This window comes from Microcaecilia unicolor, chromosome 9, assembly GCF_901765095.1.
Source record: "Microcaecilia unicolor chromosome 9, aMicUni1.1, whole genome shotgun sequence".
Classification (NCBI taxonomy): domain Eukaryota; kingdom Metazoa; phylum Chordata; class Amphibia; order Gymnophiona; family Siphonopidae; genus Microcaecilia; species Microcaecilia unicolor.
In genome coordinates, this window is record NC_044039.1 from 88,672,928 (window position 1) to 88,690,408 (window position 17,481).

Genomic DNA, 17,481 nt, shown 5'->3' on the forward strand with positions numbered 1-17,481 from the left:
AGCCAGTTGTCTTCCTTTATTTATTATATTTTGCTCACACCTTTTTCAGTAGTAGCTCAAGGTGAGTTACATTCAGGTACACTGGATATTTCTCTGACCCAGGAGGGCTCACAATCTGTTTGTACCTGAGGCAATGGAGGGTTAGGTGACTTGCCCAAGATTACAAGGAGCAGCAGCGGGATTTGAACTGGCCACCTCTGGATTGCAAGACTGGTGCCCTAACCACTAGGCCACTCCTCCACTCACTTTCCTTGGCAGGTAAGTGACTCTGAGCACCATCCCATGCGAGATGGCCCATTTCCACATCCGCTTCCTGAAACAGGAGGTAACAAGCCCATGTCTCCCTGCTTGTTGATATAGGACATCACAACCTGATTGTTTGAATTAGAATAATTTGATTCCAACCAAATCCTTTAGATGATTCCAGATTGCTCTTAGCTCCAAGCAGTTTATCTGATGCATGCTCTCCTAAGGAAACCATGAGCTCCCCCAATTTAGTTTGGATTCAGCTGACATTATTGTCAGCTGAATTGGAGGAATTTGGAATGGCATATTGCGGGTGAGCCACCAGGACAGGGATTCCCTGAGAGGAGTTGTGACAGATATTACATTCTGCAGCTTCCCTTTGGCCTGCAGCCATTGGGAAGGTAGGTCTATTAAGCCTGCCTAAAGTTGATATGCCAACTCTCCAAATATATACTCCCCAGAGGAGTAAAAATTGAAAATAATAAACAAAACTCCTCAATTCACTACAACAAACTGTCTATACCAAATCTCTTGTGTAAATATTCAAACAGATCATCAGTAAATCATCAGTAAACTTCTCCGTTATAGGCGGCCAACTCTGGAACGCCATATCAAGATACAACCGAACAACCAACGAACATCTACCCTTCCGAAAGCTGCTGAAAACATACCTCTTCAAACAAGCCTACCCAAACGACCCAACTTAATTCACGAACCTAATCCACACCACTAACATTAACCATAACCCATTCCTCCCCTCATATCTCTTCCTCTCATCCTTCTCTATACAATTGTGTTATCTATGGGATACTTTGTACCCATACATTGTGTTATCTCTGGGATATTTTGTACCCATACATTGTAAGCCGCACTGAACCTGCTATCGAGTGGGAAAGAGCGGGGTATAAATGCTACAAATAAATAAAAACTCTAAGCTGAGGAAGCAGCATGTATTCAATGACCTGACATGGCCACTGTTTCGGCTAATTGCCTGTTTCAGGGGTAATAAACATGCAAATATACAAACAATAACATTTAATAAACAAAACTTACAAAGTGGTCCTTTTACCAAGTAGCGGTAAGCACTAATGCATGTTTACTGCAGCTTAAAATAGTGTACTGTAGTGCATGCTGAGGTGTCCTGTAGTAGCTTGTGAATGTACGCAAAAATATTTTAACAATATTTTCACGGAGGGGGCATGTCGGGGGGAGAGGGGCAGAGTGAGCACTACCTGTGCTAATCAAATAACGCAGTTACATTGCTGCCTGCAAACTGATTAATGTGTGAGCCCTTGTCGCCTACAAAACAGGTGACAGTAAGCATAAAGCGTACTAAGGCCACTTTTTATAGCAGTTTGCTAAAAGGGCCCCAAAGATATGCACAAAAGTATGTATAAAAAACACGTATACAATTAAAGCATGTAGAGATACTAAACAACATATGGACAATACGAGTCAATAAAACTCATTAAAAACAGACATGTGATATTTAAAAAGGAAAATCTTAACAGTATCACTTGTGAATCACTGCCTGTCTTACAATTATGCCTTTGTATACAAGGTATTATCTCTCTCTTGGGAAATATTGATAGGAAGTGTAACAAGAACAATGACTCATTTATGAATCTAAACTCAGATATCTATGGGTCTTAATAGCAACAATGATTCCACTGTATTCTGAGACAACACAATAATAAGTTTATTGTAAAACATTTTAATTTGTGTGCTTGATATATATATATTTTTTTACAGCATATATTATTTAGGGCCTTTTTTTTTTTTTTTTTACTAAACAGCTTTAGCGATTTGCATGTGGCAAATGCAATTAGGCTGTGGTGCACTTGCTGCATCGGGAATCAATAGTGCGGTTTAGTAAAAGAAGCCCTTAGTTATTACACACATCTAGGGACCCTTTTACTAAGCTGTGCTAAAAAGTGGCCTTAGCGTACCCTTATTCCCCTGATTCCATATAGCGCACCTAGCGTTCCACGCTGAAATCCAAGCGGATTCTATAACATCGCCTAACTTAATTGGCTTAACAAGCCAATCAGCATTTTAATAGCACTGAACAAGCAATAATGAGCACTAATTCACAATAATAATTTACACGCACAAATTACTAAGCGTATTCTGTAATGAAGAGTGCTTAAATTTTAATGCGCGCAGTCAAAAAGGGGTGTGACTCTGAGCATTTTGTGGGCATTGTAAAATTTACGAGAGTAGTTATAGAATGTGGCTCAGTGCGCCTAAATCTACGCACAGGAATTATGCTATGTTTTCATTGGTGTAAATGGACACGTGTAGTTTTAGGTGCTGGCATATCAACTAAGCATATTCTATATACCGCACCTAAATCTAGGCACCACTTAGAGAATACATTTAGGCGGAAATGTTTTCTGTGTGGATTTTTTTAGGCACCATATATACAATCTCCCCCTATATGGGCCTTTCCCACACACTAAGCCCAATTTTAGTGCAGCCAAAAAATGGCCAATCTTCTATTTTCCAAATTAACGGCTATGCGCAAATGTTGCGTGTGTGATCTGCATGCGCACATTTACAGTGGGGTGCCTCAGCTCATCCTGCAGTAAGCCTTTCTAACTTGCAGTAAGCGTGCACTACCGCTTACTGAATACTGCAGCTTAGTAAAGGACCCCCTAATGTATGTGATGTTCCATCTAGGTTAACATGTATGTATGTACCTTAACGCAACACCATTTGTAATCCTGTTACCCGGAAATGGCAACCGCCATTACGGCAAATGTAAGCCACATTGAGCCTGCAAATAGGTGGGAAAATGTGGGATACAAATGCTAGAAATAAATAAAATAATTTTTTTGGTCTCACCCATTTTAACACACACAAACATCCAGCGTTGGCTGTCCCATTGTTTTTTCAAAATTAAAACCACTATAATTAAATGTTCTGGAGATCACTATAAACTGTTTGTTGACTAATGTCCGATACAAATATATTTTATTATTATCATGGTTTATTATTTTTGGCAAAATATTCTAAACTCAGCTGTTGATATGTAATTTGTAGGTTTGCAGTTTTTAATTTTATTAGTTTTAGAGGTTATTTTGTACTTTTGAAACAGCTCTTTTGGCGCCAACTTGAAGGAACATAATTAGTCACTGAGCATACACAACATCTTTTACTTTGTTTTTGGGAAATTACAGTGCTGGTATGGCAGCTCCAGTAAGTTTTTACAAATATATATTTTACTTTATTTGATGTTATCATTAAGCTCTATGGATGTAGAGGGCTTCATTTTGATTGGAATATATTTTTACCACATTATGTCCAACAATAATTAAATTACACAGCTCTGCTAGTATATTATTTGAATCTGTCTTTAGATATACAATTTTACCAGATTTAAGCATATATTCTTGTCATTTTTGGGGGTCTTATCGGTTTTCTTATGCAGTGGTGTTGAATTATTCCTTAGAGTAATTTGATCTGTGCCTCAAACACAATTATTATATAGGGGTCATTTTACTAAGCTGCGGTAAGAACTAGTGTGTTTTGTATCTGTGTGCGAAAGCCACATACTAAAAAATATTTTACATTTTCTGGGAGTGGCATATCTGGGGATAGAGAGTGGGCATGACAATGTGAATCAATTAGTGCAGCTACATTATTGCACACTAACTGGTTAGCATGTGAGTCCTTATCACCTACAAAATGACTGGAGATAAGGGCTCACACCCTAATTTTTGTTAATGACAGTAAACTAATGGCAAAAACAAAAAAGGAAGTAAAAACCCTCACGAAACCGTGGGATATAAAACAAAAAGTGAGGAGAGTGGATGAGGATACCAACAATTATATATTTATTCACTTGAAAAATAAAAGATTAAAAAATTTTTCAAGTGAATAAATATATAATTGTTGGTATCCTCATCCACTCTCCTCACTTTTTGTTTTATATCCCATAGTAAACTAATGGCAACATTAGCACATGGCCATTAACTGGGAAAACACACTGAAGTGGAAAAATGGCCTTAGTGTGCAGGAATGACCCATGAAAGGTGTGCTAAAGCCACTTTTTAATCACCACTTAGTGAAAGGACCCCATAGTTTCTAAAATGTACCATCATCCTTTTCATACTGACATTGCTACAATTGTGCAATTTTAGTGACTGCCACACGGGTGATGACCTACCCATGTTCTAAGATTCTAGTTTTTAATGGCATTATGTACTTTAAGGATGGCTCTTCTTGGATGCTCTTCTAATTAAGTATGTGCAGTGTCAGTGTTTTTTTTTTTTTTGGAATGATTATGCTGATGGAGTTTTGAGATATATATTTGACCTTATAATTTAAGTTTCATTAAAGAATTAATTTAAATATTTTTATGATTTCAGGGAGTATTTTTTTTGGCTTATGCTTTTTGTTTTCCATGATGCCATGTTTTCCGATAATAGTAGTATCCTTTAATACAATATCTTGCTAGTTGCTTGCTTAGGCTACTATATACCCCTTTGTACTTTGATTAGCATTGTCAGCTATATTTTTATGTTTAGCTTTATTTTGATGTAATATAATATAATAATATGCCTATTACAGTCAGATAATATGTATTACATATTGGCATTTATTATAGCACAGTCTCATGGTTTTTTATGATATATTTAATTGAAATGAATTTCTATCTACCATTTTGTATCATCCTATATAATAATTCTCACCTCCAACGTTCTAATGTGCCTGGGACCGTGGCTCCCTCGGAGGTGGTCTGCTAGGCAGTTTAGAATGCACTGATGTCAGTGATGTCACTGACAGCTGATTCCAAGGCAAGGGGAGAAGTGTTTCCCTACTCCTCCCCCTGCCTGGGAAACAGCTGTCAGTGCCCTCCTCTTGGCGCAACACCCAAGCCCCTGCCCTGCAAAACTGCGAGCCAGGCAGGGGGAGGAGTACCTACTCCTCCCCCTGCCTACCAATCAGCTCTCAGTGCCCCCCCTTGGCGCAACTCCCAAGCCCCTCTGCCCCGGCGCAGCACCCAAGACCCTACCCCCCCTCGGGCACATCAACTCCCTTGCCACCCGCAGCCGCCAATAATAACACTGTCCGGCCGCTGCTGCTTCTCCTGTGGAACAGCAGCGGCCGGTACAAAAAGAAAAAAGCCAAAAAAAAGATTTTTAACCTGAAACGCAGCTCCGTAGACAGCCATCTGGCATTGGCTGTCGTCACTGCAGCCGCTCCTCCTCTCCCCTCCACGTCACTGCCCCTGCAGGAAGACCACGGAGGAGCGCAGCGACGTCAGAGGGGAGAGGAGGAGCGGCTGCAGAGATGACAGCCAATGCCAGATGGCTGTCTACGGAGCCGTGTTTCAGGTTTAAAATCTTTTTTTGGCTTTTTTCTTTTTGTACCGGCCGCTGCTGCTCAATAGGAGATGCAGCAGTGGCCGGACAGCATTAGTATTGGCGGCTGCGGGTGGTGAGGGGGTTGATGTGCCCGAGGGGGGGGGGGGGGTAGGGGCTTGGGTGATGCGCTGGGGGGGGGGGGGTAGGGGGTTGGGTGATGTGCCGAGGGAGGAGGGGAGGGTCGCTGAACATGGGTGGCTGCAGGGGGAGAGGAGGGTTGCTAGACATGGATAGCTGCAGGGGGGGGGCAGGGAAGAGGGAGATGGGGATGGGGTCCTGAGACAAGATGGGTGGCTGCAGGGGAGACAGAAGGGACGCTGCAGGGGGGGGGCAGGGGGAGAGGAGGGTCGCTGGACATGGGTGGCTGCAGGGGGGGCAGGGGAGAGAGGTGGATCACTGGACATGGGTGGCTACGGGGGGGCAAGGGGAAAGGAGAGGAGGGTCGTTGGACATGGGTGGCTGCAGGGGGGCAGGGGAGAGAGGTGGGTCGCTGGACATGGGTGGCTTCAGGGGCGGCAAGGGGAAAGGAGAGGAGGGTCGTTGGACATGGGTGGCTGCAGGGGGCAGCGGAGAGGAGGGTCGCTGGACATGAGTAGCTGCAGGGGGAGAGGAGGGTTGCTAGACATGGGTGGCTGCAGGGGGAGCAGGGGAGAGAGGAGAGCTGCTGCACATGTGTGGCTGCAGGGGGAGCAGGGGAGAGAGGAGAGCTGCTGCACATGCGTGGCTGCAGGGGCAGAGGAGGGTTGGTGGGGAGGGGGTCCTGAGACCAGATGGGTGGCTGCAGGGGGGGCAGGGGAGACAGGAAGGACGCTGCAGGGGGGGGGGGGGGATTACCTTGCTAGCGCCCGTTTCATTGCCTACCGAAACGGGCCTTTTATACTAGTTATATGATAATCTAGTACACTGTTTTCATGATACGTTTAAGGCAAGTTATTTGTGTATTGCAGTGATTATACTATTACTATCTGAATGACGTTCTCCGATATTTGATAAAAGAAGTTCTCCATGCATTAGATTATCATATGGTATCTGTTTTTTTATGAGGCAGTATGAGTTTATATGAGTCATAGTGTTCATATATTATTTAGTACTTCTATGTGTTTAATTGGTTTATTTGTACACATTTTTATGCATACTTTGTGCGTGTCTTTATAAGTTTTATTTATTAAATATTATTGTCTGTTTATTTGTGTTTTAGACCCCTGATGCAGGCAATCTGCCGAAACATGGGCTATGTTGTCTGTTTGAATAAATACTGCTTCCTCAACTAGAGTTTCTGTCTCCTTCATCCAACCTGTGGAACACTGCATGTTTTTATGATTCCTTGTCTGTGTTGCCGATTCCCTTTGTTCTACCTGTCATGTATTTAAAAAGACCCCAACTCCTGATGCATTAAACAAAATATTTGCAAGTATATTATGAGTTCAAAAAAATGCATGCTGAGACAAAATATGCACTAAAATGGTAATAAGAAGGTGAGCTAATCTTTGTGCATCTGTTTATATTTTCCAAGTATGCCAAAAATGGTTTTTAACTTTTAGAAATCAGAGAATCACTGACAAGCCCTCAATCCCAGAGACAGGGGGCTCTGCTTCAGGATGCCCAAGTCTGAGCTCAGGACAACATCCTGGTTAACAAGAGCTCTCAACTTGACTACCTAACTCTACCCACTTGTTATTCCTCCCATCTTAGGCTCCACTATACCTACCTATCTTTCCTTGCTTGTCCTGTTGACAACATCAGCTAAAGTAATTGATCTTCTCTCATTCCTTTTTCCCACCTGGCACATATACATTTTCTCATACCCTAGCATATAGTCTTCCCTTTCATAAGAACATAAATGTTGCCCTACTGGGATAGACCGAAGGTCAATCAAGCCCAGTACCCTGTTTTCAACAGTGGCCAATCCAGGTCACAAGTACCTGGCAAGATCCCAGAGAGGTAAAACAGATTTTATGCTTCTTATCCTAGAAATAAGCAGTGGATTTTCTCAAGTTCATCTTAATAATGACTTATGGACTTTTATTTTAGTAAATTATCCAAACCTTTTTAAACCCTGCTAAACTAACTGCTTTTCTATCACATTCACTGGCAATGAATTCCAGAGTTTAATTAGACATTGAGTGAAGACATATTTTCTCTAGTTTGTTTTAAATTTACTACTCAGTAGCTTTATTGTATGCCCCCTATTCCTAGTATTTTGGAAAGAACAAACAAGTGATTTAATTCTAACTGGTTCATGCCACTCAGTACTTTATAGACCTCTATCATACCACCCCTCAGCCTTCTGTTCTCCAACCTGAAACGCCATAGCCACTTTAGTTTTTCCTCATAGGGAAGTCCATCCCATTCCCTTTATCATTTTCGTCTCCATTCTCAGTACCTTTTCTAATTCTGCTATATATTTTTTGAAATGCAGTGACCAGAACTTCACACAGTATTCAAGGTGTGGTTGTACTATGTAGTGATACAAAGGCATTATAACATTCTCATTTTTGTTTTCCATTTCTTTTCTATCAATTCCTAACATTCTATTTGCTTTCTTAGCTGCCACTGCACACTGAGCAGAAGGTTTCAATGTATAATCACTTAGATCCTTTTCCTGGGTGATGATTCCTAATGTAGAACCTTGCATCACATAGCTATAGTTTGGTTTCCTCTTTCCCACGTGTATAACTTTGCACTTGCTCACATTAAACATCATCTGCCATTTGGATGCCCAGTCTCCCAGTCTTGTAAGGTCCTCTTGCAGTTTTTCACAATCCTTTTGTGGCTTAACAACTTTGAATAACTGTGTTATCAACAGATTTAATAACCTGACTAGTTATTCTCATCTCTAGATCATTTATAAATATGTTAAAAATGCAGCAGTCCCAACATAGACCCCTGAGGAACTCCATTATCTACTCTTCTCCATTGAGAATACTGACCATTTAACCCTACTCTCTGTAGGGGCTGTTGCAAGTATGCTTCTAAGGTAAGAAGCCCTCAGTCCCTGATTTCCATTCCCTATTGCTCCATCTGAGGGGCTGCAGCTTATCATGATCTTCCTTTAGCCTCTCTCAGAATTGACCTACTCCAACTCACTTAGCATATTTTCAAAGCACTTAGCCTTCCAAAGTTACATAGGTTTCTGTGGAACTTTGGAAGGCTAAGTGCTTTGAAAATATGCCTCTTAGTAGTGTCAATGTTCTTTTATATGATTTCATTGCCAAGCATAATATTGGCATGCTCTACATGAGAGAATACTGATTAAATGACAGTGATATTTTTTTTACCTAAATCAGGCCTGCCCTTTTGGCTATTTAATTCAGGTACCAATCTCTCTTTAACTCAAACACCCAGCACCAGGCTCCTCTTCTTTTCTCTCCTCCACACCTAGTTGCAACCTCCTATCTCCCCTAACTCTGATGATAATGCCTTTTTTCATACACAGCCTTATACTGAGTGGAGGAATAGCCTAGTGACTATAGCAGCTGGCTGTGAAGCAAGAAATCCAGATTCAAATTCCACTGGTGCTCCTTTAAATCTTGGGAAAGTCACTTAACCCTCCACTGCTTCACGTATAAACTTAAGACTGTAAGCCCTCTGGGAAAATACCTACTCACCTTGAATATACTACTGAAAAGGTGTGAGCCAAATCCAAAATCCCTAGAGCATTCTCTCATGCCTCCTTCAACCTTATACTCTGGAATCCACCTCTTCACCAATCCCTATTCTTGCTCTCAGCTATCACCTGTGCCAGTTCCCTTTCACTACCTCCCCTCACCTCCAGGTTCCCTCTGTGTAATCCAAACTAGACCCCTCATAGCCTCTTACTCCCACACGTCAGTTCTTTCCTATTACTCTAAAGCCCTTCTCTCATCCTCCCACAGTTCTCCCACGCTCTCATAACCTCCTTGCTGAATTTGCCTTCCTCCTATACCCTATTCACTATCCATCCTTCTACCCAGTTAACTCACTCCTTTAACCTCCTCTCATGCCAATCTAGATCAACGATACAGAAAGAAGAGGTAGCAAATCAGATTGCATCCTACTTGTCTGCTGCCTTAGCAGTTTACCCCACAAATAGAAACAGAAAATGATGGTAGAGAAAGATCATTGATCTATCCAGTTAGCTCATATAAACCAACAGCCCAGTCTCTATTACCCTTCCTGGTGCTCATCTTGTGCTTTCTTAAATTCTGATACTGTCATTGTCTCCACCCCCACGCATCCACTATCCTTTCCGTAAATTACTCTTAGGTCTGCTCCCTTTCGCTCTCATCCTATGACTCCTCTTTCTAAAACACTGAAAAAGGCCTGATTTCTATGCATTTATATCTTGGAAGTATATACATATATATACAAAAACATTTTTTTGATGCACAATAAAAGATAGTACTTGAAAGGAGTTTTCTGAGCCCAATGATAGAAACGTAATACTGGCTGAACATTTAGCTGTATCCAACCAAGGACTGCTCTCTGATTGGTTTCTGAGGTCTCTTTCTCCTCTAAAATTAACAACAGCTTGACTTAAGTTTCATGCACTAGTGTTTTTTGTTATAAGTATTTAAAAATCTCTATTGCCTCTCCTTTCCTGCCTCTCCTCTAGGTATACGTTCTTAGATCTTTGCGTCTGTCTCCATATGCTTTATGTCAAGAGCTGTTGTTCATGTTATTAGCCTCCTTGTAGACCAAATTCATCTAATTTATATTGTTTGTTCTGAACTCTCTTTGTTTTCCCTCTCAACATTGCAGTTTGTGCCTCTGTACTGTCCTAGGCTTCTCACTCCCCATTCCAGAAGTCATATCAACACTTCTGTTATTTAAAATTAATAAACCTTTGCAGCACACACCACAGGTCTGTGCCTAAGGAGTGCACAGAAGCTGCAGATTTCCTCATTTGTGTGCATCCTGTAAGAATATTCTCAAATTTTCTTTTTGGAACTCAAGATATATGTCTTGCCCTTCTGGGGCTGTAGGAAGTATGGTTCTAAGGTAAGAGGACCTCAGTCCCTGATTTCCATTCCTATCGCTCCATCTGAGGGGCTGCAGTTTGTTCAATAAGATCTTTCTTTAGCCTCCCTCAAAACTGACCTACTTCAACTCACTTAGGAACGTCAGTGTTCTTTTATATGATTTAATTGCCAAGCATAATATTGGTATGCTCTGTCTGGCAGAATCCTGATGAGATGATAGTGATATTTTTTTTATCTAAATCAGGTCTGCCCTTTTGGCTATTCACATTTATCTGTAAAGTAGTCTTGGAAGAAAGGGGGTGGGATTGGCAATGATTTACTCTGAGAAATTAATTCTGAATCCCTTTCAGAATCCAGCCTTTATAGTGATGGGACCTAGCTTTTCAGAATCCAGCATCACCTCATCTACCTATTTTATTGGGTTTCAGCTACCTCCTATATCCTCTTTTATTCCATAGTACAGCGAAGATACTTACCTGTAGCAGGCATTCTCCGAGGACAGCAGGCCTTATATTCTCACAAGTGGGTGATGTCGACAGCGTCGTCCAGTCCCGGACTTATGACAAGCATAAGTAGAGCTTTGTGGAGGTGAGACACGCTCCACCGCACATGTGCGAGTGCCTTCCTGTCTGCTGCGAGAACACGGGTACCTCAGTTATATACTATAGCAAAAAGTTAAACAGAAGAAAGAAGACGACTCTCCAAGGGGAGGTGGAAGGGATTGTGAGAATATATAAGGCCTGCTGTCCTCGGAGAATACTTGCTACAGGTAAGTATCTTCGCTTTCTTAGAGGACAAGCGGGCCTATTTATTCTCACAAGTGGGGAATCCCTAGCATCCAGGCTCACTGAAAACAACAAACATTTATCAATTGGGTCTTGCAATGGCAAGGACAGTACTCAGATTAACCTGAAACTATACACAAAAGAGTGCAGCCTGGAACAGAAGAAAACGGGCCTAGGGTGATGAAGTTGGATTCTAGACCTCAATCAGATTCCGCAACACTGTCTGCCTGATCCAACTATCGCATCACAGTAATGAGATGTGAATGTGTGGACTGCTAGCCAATTAGAGATGGTGAGTTTCTCGGTGGCAACCCTGATCCTGTTGGGATCAAAAGAAAGAAAAAGTTGGTCACACTATCTGTGGGGCCTGGTCCGCTCCATGTAATAGGCCAATACTGTCTTACAATCCAAGGCACTCTCGTCAGGATGGGCATAAGGTTGGGGAAAGAATGATGGCAAGACAATCAACTGGTTCAGATGGAACTCCGACACCACCTTTGGCAGGAACTTAGGGTGCATGTGTAGGGGACTACTCTGTTGTGATCCACTACTAGAGCCTGAAGCTCACTGACCCTACAAGCTGAAGCAATAACCACCAAGAAAATGACCTTCCAGGTCAAGTACTTCAGGTGGCAAGAAGTCAGTGGCTCGAAAGGAGCTTTCATCAACTGGGTAAGAATGACGTTGATGTCCCATGACACTGGTGGTGGTTTGACAGGGGACTTTGACAAAAGCAAACCTCACATGAATCGAATAACTAGAGGCTGTCCAGAGATGGGCTTACCATCTACACGATGATGATAAGCACTAATTGCACTGAGGTGAACTCTTACAAAGTTGGTCTTGAGAACAGTCTCAGATAAGTGTACAAGGTATTCAAGCAGGGTCTGTGAAGGGCAAGCAAAGTAATGTAGGGCTTTGGTCTCACATCAGATGGCAAACCTCCTCTTAGTGGAATCTTTCCTGGAAGCCAGCAAGATCTGGGAGACACCGTCCGAAAGACCCAAGGAAGCAAATTCTAGGCTCTCAACATCCAAGCTGTGAGAGCCAGAGATTGAAGGTTAGGATGTAGAAGAGATCCCTCATTCTGGGTTACGAGGGTCAAAAAACACTCCCATCTGCATGGTTCTTCAGAGGATAAGTACAGAAGCGGAGGGAACCAGAACTGCTGTGGCCAGTAAGGTGCGATCAGATGCGGCCAGTAAGGTGTGATCAGAATCATGGTTCTGCAGTCTTGCTTGAGTTTTAGCAAAGTCTTCCATACAAGAGGTATGGGAGGATACACATACAGGAAACCTGTCCCCCCAATGTAAGAGGAAGGCATCAGACGCTAGTCTGCCATGGGCCTGAAGCCTGGAACAGAACTGAAGGACTTGTGATTCATGTGAGTGGCAAAGAGATCCACTGAGGGAGATCTCTTTGCCACTCAGTCATGCTGAGAGACCACTCATGCGGTTGCATAACCCTGTTCAGTCTGTCGGCCAGGCTGTTGTTTTTGCCCACCAGATAAGTGGCTCACAGGTACATGCCATGTTGGCGAGCCCAATGTCACATCCGAATGGCCTCCTGACACAGACGGCGTGATCCGGTGCCCCCCTGCTTGTTGGTGCAATACATGTCTTTTTGAATGAGTATAATTTGGTGAGACAGCCGATCTCTGAAAATCTTCAGAGTGATCGCACGGAGCTCCAGGAGATTGATCTGAAGATTCACAGAAACGCAGAAAATGATGGCAGATAAAGGTCCATCCAGTCTGCCCATCCATATCATCCGCTATCTCTTCCTCCCCCTAAGAGAGCCCACAAGTGCTTGTCCCATGCTTTCTATAATTCAGATACAATCATCATCTTCACGACCTCCATTGGGAGATCGTTCCATGCATCCACCACCTTTTCTGTAAGGAAATATTTCCTTAGATTACTTTTGAGTCTATCCCCCTTCAACTTCATCTTATGCCCTCTTGTTCAAGAGTTTCCTTTCAGTTGAAAGAGACCTGCCTCCTGTGCATTTATACTGTGGAGATATTTAAATGTCTCAATCATACCTCCTGTCTCTCGTCTTTATTCCAAAATATACATACTGAAGTCTATGAGTCTGTCTGTATATGTTTTATGATGAAAACCACTGACTGTTTTAGTAGTCCTATGGACCAACTCCAATCCTGGTTATATTTTTTTGAAGATGTGGTCTCCAGAACTGCACACAGTATGCTAAATAGGGCCTCACTAGAGGCTTATACAGAGGTATTATGACCTCCTTTCTCCTGCTCGCCAATCCTTTTCCTATGTACCCAAGCATCATTCTGGCTTTGGCTATCCCCCTTTCTACCTGTTGGTCACCTTAAGATCATCAGAAATGATCACCCCAAAGTCTTGCTCTTCTTTCGAGAACAGAAGTACTTCTCCTTCTAAATGGTGCTGCTGCCTTGGGTTTCTGTAGCCTGAATGCATGACCCTGCATTTTTTAGAATTAAATCTTAGTTAACAATTTCTAAACTATTCTTCTAGCTTAGCTAGATCTCTCTTCATGCTATCCATACCATCAGGGGTGAATAGCATGAGTTTTGTATCATCTGCAAATAGACAAATTTTATCCGACAGTCCTTCCGCAATATCACTCACAAAGATGCTAAAAAAAAAAAAAAAAGCCAACCAAGGACCAATCCCTGTGGTACACCACTGATAACATCCTTTCCTCAGAGTGAATGCCATTTACCACTCTGTCTTCTTCCACTTAACCAGTTCCTAAACCAGTTAGTGACTTTTCAGTCCAGACCAAGGGCACTCGTTTTATTTATCTGTCGCCTATACAGAACCGTGTCAAAGCCTTTACTGAAATCCAACACCGCATCTAGCGCTCATGTGCAGATAAAGTACCTTGAGTGTGGAGCCCATCTACATGAGCTCCCCAACCCAAGAGAGATGCATCCATCATCAGCACCTTTTGTGGCTGAGGAATTTGGAATGGTAGCCCCAGAGACAAGTTGGATCAAATGGTCCACAAGTGAAGTTAGCGAACTATGGGGACACTCAGATGACATCTTCCATATTTCTCGTGGCTTCATACCACTGAGAAGCTAGGATCCACTGGGCTGATCTCACGTGAAGACATGTCATGGGTGTTACGTACACTGTAGACGCCATATGGCCCAACAACCTCAACGTCTGCCGAGCCGTGACCTGTTGAGAGACTCAAACCTGGTAAGTCAGTGCAATTAATTTGTCCACTCTCGGCCCTGGGAGATGAGCGCAAAACCTCTGTGTGTTGAGCAGGGCTCCTATGAATTCCAATTGTTGGGCAGGATGTAGGTGGGACTTGGGATAGTTTAAAACGAACCTTAGTAGCTCGAGCGCCCAAATAGTCCTCCGCATGGACTCCCAAGCACCATCCTCTGAGGTGCTCTTCAGCAGCCAATCATCAAGATAAGGGAACACATTGACTCCCAGTCTGTGTAGTGACACTGCAGCTACTGCTAGATGTTTGCTGAAGACCATGGGAGCTGACGTGAGGCCAAAGGGGATCACACAGACCTGGAAGTGGTGTGTTCCCAGCTGAAAGTGAAGATACTTCTGGTGGGCTGGAAGTATCAGAATGTGGGTGTATGCATCCTTCAAGTCCAGAGAACATAGCCAATCGTTTTCCTGAATCATGGGGAGAAGGGTGCCCAGGGAAACCATCCTGAACTTTTCTTTGACCAGGAATTTGTTCAGGGCCCTTAGCTCTAGGATGGGATGCATCCTCCCTGTTTTCTTCTGCACAAGGAAGTACCTGGAATAGAATCCTTGCCCTTCTTCCCCTGGTGGAATGGGCTCAACCACATGGGCCTTCAGAAGGGCTGAGAATTCCTCTGCAAGTACCTGCTTGTGCTGAGAGCTGAAGGAATGAGCTCTCAGTGGGCAATTTGGAGGTTTCTGATATCAATTGAGGGCATATCCAAGATGGACTATTTGAAGAACCCACCAGTTGGAAGTTATAAGGGGCCATCTTTTGTGAAAAAGTTTCAGCCTCCCCCTGACTGGCAAGTTGTCTGGGACAGACACTGGTACTGTGGCTATGCTGTGCTGCAGCCCCAATCAAAAACCCATCTCCTATTTTGATTGGGGACCAGCAAGGGCCTTGGGCAAATGCTGTTGACAAGAATGAGCAAACTGGGATGAGTCTCAACAGGATGGTGAGAACAGCGGCATATTTATGCCTCTGAAAGTAATAGGGAACCCTCCTCAATTTGCCAAAAGACCTCCTAGCTGAGAAGGCTGATGCAGAAGGTACCCAGTGGGAGAGAGAAGAAATGTGCTTTTTGATCTGGTCAGCGACCTCCTCAACCTTCTCTCCAAAAAGGTTATCCCACCAGCAGTGGTGTAGGAAGGGAGGGGGGGGCCGGAGGGGCGGTCCGCCCCAGGTGCACGCGCTCGGGGGGTGCCGGCCCCACTGGTTCCCTGCTCCCTCTGCCCCGGAACAGTTTACTTCCTGTTCCGGGGCAGAGAGAGCAGGGAACCAGCGGGGCCGACGCAGCTCCGAGTGACGTGCACTCGGGGCGGATCGGCCCTCCCGCAGGTAAGAATGTGCTCCGGGGGGGGGGGGGGGGGGTTCGCTCCGGAGAGGGGGTTGCGCCGCAGAGGGGGGGGGGGGTCGAGCCGTGCTGCACCCGGGGGGGGGGGGGGGGGGGGGTGCGCAGCGGCGACCCGCCCCGGGTGTCATTAGCCCTCGCTACGGCACTGCCCACCAGAATGGGGCATCCACCAACCTCTGCTGAACCAACTATTCCAAGTCAAAAACATGCAACCATGAAAGTCTACACATTGGGTACTTTGGGCAGAGATCCCGGATACCACATCAAAAGTGCTATAAGTGCCCATGGCCAAGAACTTGCAACACACCTTCTGCTGCTTGACCAACTGACGAAGTGACTCAGCCTCCTCCGGTGGAAGCGTGTCAGCTAAGTCTAGCATATTCCGCACCGAGTCTCACAAGTAAACGCTCGTGAAAAGCTGGTAAGGCTGGATATGTGAGATGAGCATAGAGGCCTGGAACATCTTCCTCCCAAAAGAATCCAAGGTTCTAGCTTTTCTGCCTGGAGGCAACGAGGCATACTCAAACTCCTGGCTCTTTTGAGGGTGGATTCCACCATCGTGGAATTGTGAGGCAACTGAGGCTTAACAAATCCAGGTGTGCTGTGGATCTGGTACATAGAATCTATCTTCTTGGGCAGTACTGGGACCGACAGAGAGAACTCCCAATTCCAAACAAGTACTTCCTGGAGTACCTCGTGGAGAGGGACAGTCACAGCCTCCCTAGGAGGAGACTTGTAGTCCAGGAACTTAAGCATCTTGGCCATGGGTTCGTCCTCCACATCCAAAGGAAATGGAATGGCTGCAGCCATTTCCTTAACAAAAGAAGGGAATGAAAGGCTCTCCAGAGGAGACTTTCTCCTTTCAAGTGGAGGGGAGGGTTCAGAAGAAATTCCATAGGACTAATATGAGGAAATCCCATGAGCACTCCTCTTTGGTGTCAAACAATACCTCCAGGTGGGAGTACCGAGACCAAACCTGCCTCGACGTGGAGGAGCCATGTCTTCCAGAATGGCATTGAGAAGCCGGCTCCTGCCTTGACTCCGGCGAAGCTTCCTCCACTGACGTTGAGGGAGTGTTGGCTTGGGTGGCAGTCAACACCAGGGTCACATGTGGTGTCAGAGGCCGCAACGCAGGCTGAGGGCCAAGCCGGGTCGCAACAGGAGACAGGGTAGGTGCAAGTGCCCCCAATGCCAATGCACACCATAAGTACATAAGCACTGCCATGCTGGGAAAAGACCAAAGATCCATCAAGCCCAGCACTCTGTCTCCGACAGCAGCCAATCCAGGCCCCAAGAACTTGGCAAAACCCCCAAATTTAATAATGATCAATGGCCATGCTGCGGGGGTCGATACGGGAGCTGGATCTTGGCTGCTGGGAGACCGATGCATCAGCACCTCCTGTGAACAACGGGTCTTATAAAACTGCAAGGGTATACTAATATGTACAAGTATGTGTGCTTATAGTAACATAGTAACATAGTAGATGACGGCAGAAAAAGACCTGCACGGTCCCATCCAGTCTGCCCAAGATAAACTCATGTGTATA

At 44.2% G+C, this 17,481-nt stretch overlaps 1 protein-coding gene across 1 annotated transcript in view; it reads right to left on the minus strand.

Annotated features, from left to right (window-relative positions):
- The window catches only part of EIF2AK4 (eukaryotic translation initiation factor 2 alpha kinase 4), a 285,849-nt gene that overhangs the window by 34,955 nt on the left and 233,413 nt on the right, over window positions 1-17,481 (minus strand). The window lies entirely within an intron of this gene.